The 7,714-nt window shown below is 39.4% G+C and overlaps 1 pseudogene; it reads right to left on the minus strand.

The window, feature by feature from the left end:
• Positions 1 to 253: 253 nt before the first annotated feature.
• On the minus strand, positions 254 to 678 carry LOC102923215 (large ribosomal subunit protein eL31 pseudogene; annotated as a pseudogene).
• Between the last annotated feature and the right edge of the window lie 7,036 nt (positions 679 to 7,714).

The raw sequence follows: 7,714 nt of genomic DNA on the forward strand, positions 1-7,714 counted from the left end.
TTGATTATATGGGATATCCAAGACAGGTAAGATTGTCTATTACATTGTTCTCTTATAGGCATGTTAAACAAACAGGTTGAGGACACAGTAGGATGGTGGTCTTGACTCTTAAGTGACCCAAGTGTGTATAAGTAACTCAGCTGTGAACTCCACTAAAAGCCCCAGTCTCTTAGAAATTAAGAGATATAATGTGTTGCTATACATGACCACTTAGTTGAACTAAATATCACCTTACAGTTATTAACTTATGTCATTTTTTTTGGTTAGTTCTCCAACTTTATTTGACACTCAGCAGCTTAGTTCTCATCCACATAGACTGTCTGTAGATTTTTGAATGTGGTAACAGGTACGTAAGTTACCAGTGTGTAGAGCTTGTTTGGGGAGTCCTCATCCTCATTATGTTTTCTGGACAAACGTACACGGATACGGTATGGAACATTCCTTATTCCTTTGGCCCAGACGGCTTTATTGAGCCTGGCTGGTATCAATGCGCACATCTGGAGTCCCCATCTCCTTCATGGCAAATTTCTGGATTTCTTTGAGTGCCCTAGGGGCACGCTTCTTGAAGCCCACTCCATGGATGCGCTTGTGAATGTTGGTGGTGTATTCTCTGGTCACCACCTCATTGATGGCAGAACGGCCCTTTTTCTTCTCGCCACCCTTCTTTGCGGGAGCCATTCTGCTGGGCCCAAGTTGGAAAGAACTTATGTCATTTTTATGGCAGGGGTCAGGCTATGACATTTATCTGGACTGCAGGTACTCAGAACCCCTGCCTTATACCTGAAATTTCTGTTTCACCTTCCTATTCACCATATTGTTTTTCTAGTAACACAACTCCTACTCTTCTCTAGGTCCACTCTACCCTTTGGTCATCTCTTAACCATCAACAAGAAACACATCTTCATAATTACTAATGTCTACTAATCCCCTTATTGAGTCCTTGAACAGAGACTAGAATGTAGTTCAGCTGGTAGAGTGCTTGCTCAACCGGAATGGATTTTCCTAGGAAGATTGAACATATCTATTCACCCCAGAAAGGACACTAGTGGTAGACTAAAGAAACAAGTCCCTCCAATTCCAGCTTGCTGAAACAATGAGGCACTTGGAGTTACTTACAGAACCATGAGTGAGGGGTTACATAGAGGAGCATGAGTAAGTAAAAAATCACTTGTATCACAAAAATACAAACAAACATACCACCCAGTAATCACAGGTAATGACTCTTAAAAGCTGTATCAGTTAGTTTCCACCCTAATATACCATGGCACCCCTCAAAGTCACCTGTAGCCATGGGAAAGGATCTGGTAGAAAGGAGTGAATGGCTGGAATCTTAGGTAAGAGTTTGATTACCCTTCCCACTTTCATTTTTATAGAGGATGCTCACAGCCTGTTATTACCATAGACTTAACTGGTGCTGTACTCTTTTGTTAATAACATCTATTTCATTTTTATTTTTTTGTAAAATATTTTTATTATTGCATGACGCTTCCATAATTTAAAAAGAATTTTAGCCATTCTTACCCCTAACTCCCTCTCTCATCACCTTTCATATAACTGAACACTTCCATCGCCCAAATTAAGTCCACATGTAAATGTAACCAACCATCTTATTAAAATAAGAAACACAGAACCAATGTAAAAGAGAAAGTCGAGAGGTCAGAGCTCAGAGCTAAAATCTTACCTCCTGCAGTGCTCCTAGCTTCCCCGAAAGAGAGCTATTTCCTGTGTGTCTGTCTTTAAATAGTCTTTCTGTTCTGCCTTCTCATTGGTTGTAAACCCAAACACATGACTGCCTCATCACTGCCTTTAAGTATCGCCCTCCAGGTCTTAAAGGCGTATGTCTCCAATGCTGGCTGTATCCCTGAACACACAGAAATCTACCTAGCTCTTCTACCAAGTGCTGGGATTAAAGGCGTGCGCCGCCACGCTCTTGCTTTGGCTCTAATAGCTCTGACCCCAGGGCAACTTCATTTATTAACATACAATTAAAATCACATTTCAGTACAAATAAAATACCACCATATTTCACCTTTTCTATTTTAATAAAAAGAAAAAAGGCAAAAGGTTATAACTAACAAAAGAAAAACTATATACAAAAGTAAAATAACTATATACAATATATACAAGTAACAAATACCTAAACGATATCTAGTCCATTTGTATTTGACAAATCAGAGAAAATAATTCCCTTACCTATCCTATTTTAGTAAGTCCAAAATGTATCTAATTCACTTTCTATCTTAATTAATCTTCAACTATAACTAACTAACCTTCAGCTATAACTAACTAATCTTCAACTCCCTCAGAGACCAAGAAGGAAATAGTATAAGCTAACAAAAATAAAAACAGGAAGTGCATGCAAGCAACTTCCAAAAATTTTGTGAGTTGACAGAAACAGCCAGCTGCCTGGACAGTCACCTGAGGTTTCTCCTCACTCAGTGTTGGGGCATCATCTTCAGCCTATAGGCTTATCGTATCTGACAGACTCATTTGTGAAGTAGGATGTACACAAGGTCAACAGTTCAATCTCACATTGGGTGAGAGCAGTCCATGTATCAGAAACACCTGAATTCCACTAGTGTCATGTCATGATTCAGGATTTTAAATTCTGAAAATTGTTGACGGTTTTTGAATTCAGCTGTACATTCTTCTTGGCTGTGTATATATGGCTTCGTCTCAGTATCCCCTTCTTCTCCACATCCCTCTATTAAATGCCAGTCTACTATTGAGAGAGGTGAGCTTTCAGCTGCTGTTCCATTGCACAACAGAAGCCATCGGCCCACTGCCTATTTATCTGCCTTCGAAGAAAAGGGCACTGTACCTTTTCTAGATTGCGAAGGCCACTTCAGGGATGGTGCCATATTGTCCTGGCCTCAGAAGATTCCTTTTGATAAAGCCATAACCACACTTGTTTTGGCAACAATCAGTAGTCCTTTGTTTCATGTTCTGTCTGTTCATTTTGTCCTGTTGATTTGAGGATACTTTGTTGTCCAGTGGCTAACTTTTGCCACAATGAAAGTTAACTCCATATGCAGTTTCTTCAATGCCCATATTTTCTCTGAAGTAGATTGGTACTGCCAGGAGCCGACATGTCTCAAAAAAGAAAATTTTTCTAAGTTATTAAAACATTTTAAATGCCATATTCTGTAGATCTCTAAAGGGTTTGAAGATGACCTGTCTAAAATATATCTGCTCAATTTTTAAAACATGTCTAATATGACTACAAGTTCTATTGTAATGTCTAACTACTAACTTTCATTTCTTTATATCCTAATAGTTGGTAATAATGTAAAGTATTTAAAACTAGTAATTGTCTTTTTCTTTTCTTTCTTTTTTTTTTTAAACAAGAACCTTAAATCTAATCTCCTTTGCTTAGCCTTTTTCCTAACCCTTGACAACAACTTGTAACCAACCCTCCTAAACAATGAAAATTATCCCAGACCCAAATCCCATTAAAAAGACCAAAAAACCACCTGCCCCACACCACCTCTTTGGGAATGTGGGCGTCGTATTCTTAAAATTGCTTCCTGCTGGGTATGGGCGAAGTTTTCTTTATCCTGAAAGAAAAATTTTAGGTTAATTGTCAAATTCTAGGAAAGGTAACCATATCCTTCATTATTATCCAGTTTGTGTATAATGCCAAACTTCAGGGTTTATCTCAAGTACTTATTCAAGTAGTCTTTGAGACGGGATCATCTCAGCTAGTCATCTCAAAATTGCTCTGAGCACCATGTAGTTCAAAGCTGATCTGTAGATGATGTTTGTCAGCTTAGTGATATTATTATTGTCCACATGGAATTGTTGTTGTTGTGGGGCCCCATCTTCTTCCTGGAGACTTCAGTTGATGTTAGACCTGTAGTGATTTCCTGCAGAAAACTGATAAGAGACTCAAACACAAAGACATATATATGTAGCTAATTGAAGCCTTTTTTTTTTTTTTAGAATTAGTTAGTACTCTATATGACCAAAATTTTTTCTTTATGTTTTCTCTTGAATTTTCTATTCTCTCTGTTTCATCATCCTGACCAGCATGATTTATTGCAATCGACATTTGGTTATTTAATCGCTCTGAGCAGGGGTTTCCTCTACAGCTTCAGGAAAGGTTTGAACTGGATTTGCTATGGGGGCCTGCATGAGGCCCCTCCGGGAGTTTCCCGAAAACTGAGGCAAAGGATTACCCTGTCTGTCCTTTGTTGATCTACATTTGTTGGTCCAGTGTTTTCCCTTACCACACCTTCTGCATACTCCAGAAGGAAGGGGCATTCTGTTGCCATTGTTCCTTGAAGAAACATTGTTTCTAGGAATGACCTGTTTACAGTCCCTTTTCAAATGTCCTTGCTTTCCACATCCAAAACATCTAACACTCCTCAAATCTTTTGAAATTGCTTCTCCTACCCACATATCATCATGCTCATGAGCGTCAACATTAATTGTGTCTCTAATCCTATCTTCCAAAGGTGCAGATCTTGCCCTTAACGGCCTGATTATTCTTTTGCATGCTGCATTCATATTGTCAAAGGCCAAAGATTCAATTATCGCCTTACTAGCTTCTGAATCCGAGACCATTCTCTTTACTGCTGAAGCCAGTCTTTGTAAAAAATCTGTTAAAGATTCTTTTGGGCCTTGCATCACCTTTGTAAATGACTCAGGTTTTTTTCCTGGTTCCTCAACTCTGTCCCATGCATTCAAGGCTGCCTTTCGACATAAAATTAGGGTTTGGACATCATATAAACATTGTGTTTGTACCGAAGCATATTGGCCTTCTCCAATAAGCTGATCCTGGCAAACTTGTATTTCTTTATCCCTCCATTGTTTTTCTATGTTTTTAGCTTCATCCTTAAATCAAGTTAAAAATTGCATCCTCTGACTGGGTTCAAGAACAGCTTGTGCCAGCTCCCACCAGTCCTGTGGTACAATCCCATTATATGTTGATCAAGAGTTTAACATTTGCTTTACATATGGAGAATGTATGCCATAAGATACTATTGCCTCCTTAAACCTTTTTAAATCCAACATTTCAATTGGAGCCCAAATATTTTGTGTAATCATTTGATCAGGCAACTGCTGTATGGTTACAGGATAAATTAAGGGTGACTGTGTGAAAACAGGCTTTCTTTCTGTAACCTTATAATCCAAACTTGAAACAACTTCACTGTTAATTTCTTCTGTCTGAATTTTTACAGGTTTAACAAGTTTTTCTAAAGTTGTCATCCTGGCACTTAATTGACTATCTTTTTAAATAGTAAAATGAGGATAAGCATAGTGATAAACTGCATAATTCCAATAATACTAATCTTCTCATATAGTTGTTCCATTGTCAGACTGCCTAAAATTTCAAACAAAACCCATTCTTCCAATGTACACATAAAACCCATTTTTTGTAAATGTGGAAAAAATTTGTCTTTTAAATAGTTTCCTTTATGGCTTACCAAATCTGCATAGAATAGTAGAAATCCGAGCGAATTTCAAAACAGCCACCTAATGTCCTAGGTGTGAATCCAGAGAGAGAGAGAGAGAGAGAGAGAGAGAGAGAGAGAGAGAGAGAGAGAGAGAAAGTGAAAGCGTAGCCGGCTAAAGCTTAAATCCAGCCATTTGTTCCTTCTTGAGGTGAGTCAAGGCTTGGCTTTACAGGCGGGGCCCTGTTCGGCAGGGCAGGCCTGAGTTGTTTGTAGCACTGGCTTTAAACAAGCAGCTCACGGTTAGTCCGGCCTGAGGCCAAGCAGACCTGGGCCGGGGCTAGGGAGCCGGCTGCTCAGGCTAGGGAGCCGGCCCCAAGTGGTTTTTAATGGATTATTGTCACGTTGGGCGCCAGATGTAGATGTAACCAATCATCTTATTAAATTAAGAAACACAGAACCAATGTAAAAGAGAAAGCTGGGGATCAGAGCTATTAGAGCCATAGCAACTTGGTAGAAGAGCTAGGTAGATCTCTGTGTGTTCAGGGATACAGCCAGCATTGGAGACATACGGAGGGCGGTACTTACAGGCAGTCATGTGTTTGGGTTTACAACCAATGAGAAGGCAGAACAGAAAGACTATTTAAAGACAGACACAGGAAGTAGCTCTCTCTTTCGGGGAAGCTAGGAGCACTTCAGGAGGTAAGATTTTATCTCTGAGCTCTGACCTCTCGGCTTTCTCTTTTACATTGGGTCTGTGTTTCTTATTTTAATAAGACGGTTGGTTACATCTACATCCACATCCCATTTTTACTTGTTCCATTGCCATAACTACAGGACCAAGGCATGCTGTGGGTCACAACAGCAATCTGCTCTGTGATGCCGATGGTCATTGTATTAGTTATATTTTTGTCACTGTGACAAAACACCATGCCCAACATGGCTTGTGAAAGAAAGAGTTTATTTTGGCTTTTGACTTGAGAAGGAGGGTCTATTGGAATAGACGCATGCAGGTGGAGCAGGATGCTATGACATCATTTCTTTGATTACATGCAGGAAGCAGAGAAAGCAGACTGGGTGAGTGGCAATGTTCTACATTCTCAAAGCCTGTCCCCACTATCTTAGTTTCTTCAGCAAGGCTGAACCTGCTAAAAGTTCTATAATTCTCAAACACCACCACCAACTTGGGACCCAGTGTTCAAATATGTGACCTTATGGGGGAAACTCCACATTCCACATTCAAATCACCACAGTAATGTTATGCCTAAAGTTAATTTTACTACAACACTTTACCCCTTTCCCTGGCTCTTAAGTTTTGTCTGCCTTCTCTTCTGCATAATGTTTCCTTCACCTTAGAGGAGGTGATCTATGCATGATTCTTTTCTTAAAATTTGGCCACAACAGTGATAACTAATTTTTTAGTAGTTTTACCAGTGATAGATGTCCATCCACTAGAAATGAAAATTTCTTTGAACAAAGGAAGACAACAGTAGTAATATGTAGACATAAACACAATTGTTTAGAAGGCACTGATAGGCATATCACATTTACTTAATAAAACAATTGAAGCAGGTCCTTCGTAGGGTCTATCACTTCCTAGCCAAGTTTTCTGCCTTAGATAGAAGTATAAATATGGGTTCCCTATTGTACAGAGAGACTTTAATACAATTGGAAAGTAGTTGGCTGTACCAATAACATTCATGCCACTGTTACACGACAAGTACATCTTGCCTGTTTTGCTGCTAGGTAACCATTGACAACCAATCTACAACTCTCTTTTTAGCATCTTCCCATATTATATAAATGCTAGCCAACAAAAAGTAAATTTTTACCTCAGTCTCAGTTTGATTTCTCCATAAACAGAGCATGCAATGTCTTACTAGATAGTTCACACACGCCACCCTTTTGAAGCATAGAGGAATTGGTCTTGGGACTCAGCAGCTAAGGTGATACATTTTAAACTGTTATCAAGGTCCAATATAGATTTAGCTTTCTCTTGTATACAGCCATCCCAATGAACCATGATTTATCCATTAGCCACAGTTGGTGGCTGAAAGCCCTTTGGGATAGGCAAATAATTTCTACCTTTACAGGCTCCTTCCTACTTCCTTCAACCACACAAGACACCTTCACACGCTTGACCATCAGGCAAAACTGCGCAGTGCCATATTCAGGATGTGTCTGAGCAACACTTCTACCCCCACCACACTAGTCTGCACAGGAGGCACCTCTATGGGAGAATAATTGCTCACCCATAGTATAAGGTTAGTTTTTTTTTAAACTAAAAGAATGTATCTCCATATCCACCTACTGCTTCC

This window comes from Peromyscus maniculatus, chromosome 15 (assembly GCF_049852395.1).
Source record: "Peromyscus maniculatus bairdii isolate BWxNUB_F1_BW_parent chromosome 15, HU_Pman_BW_mat_3.1, whole genome shotgun sequence".
NCBI lineage: Eukaryota > Metazoa > Chordata > Mammalia > Rodentia > Cricetidae > Peromyscus > Peromyscus maniculatus.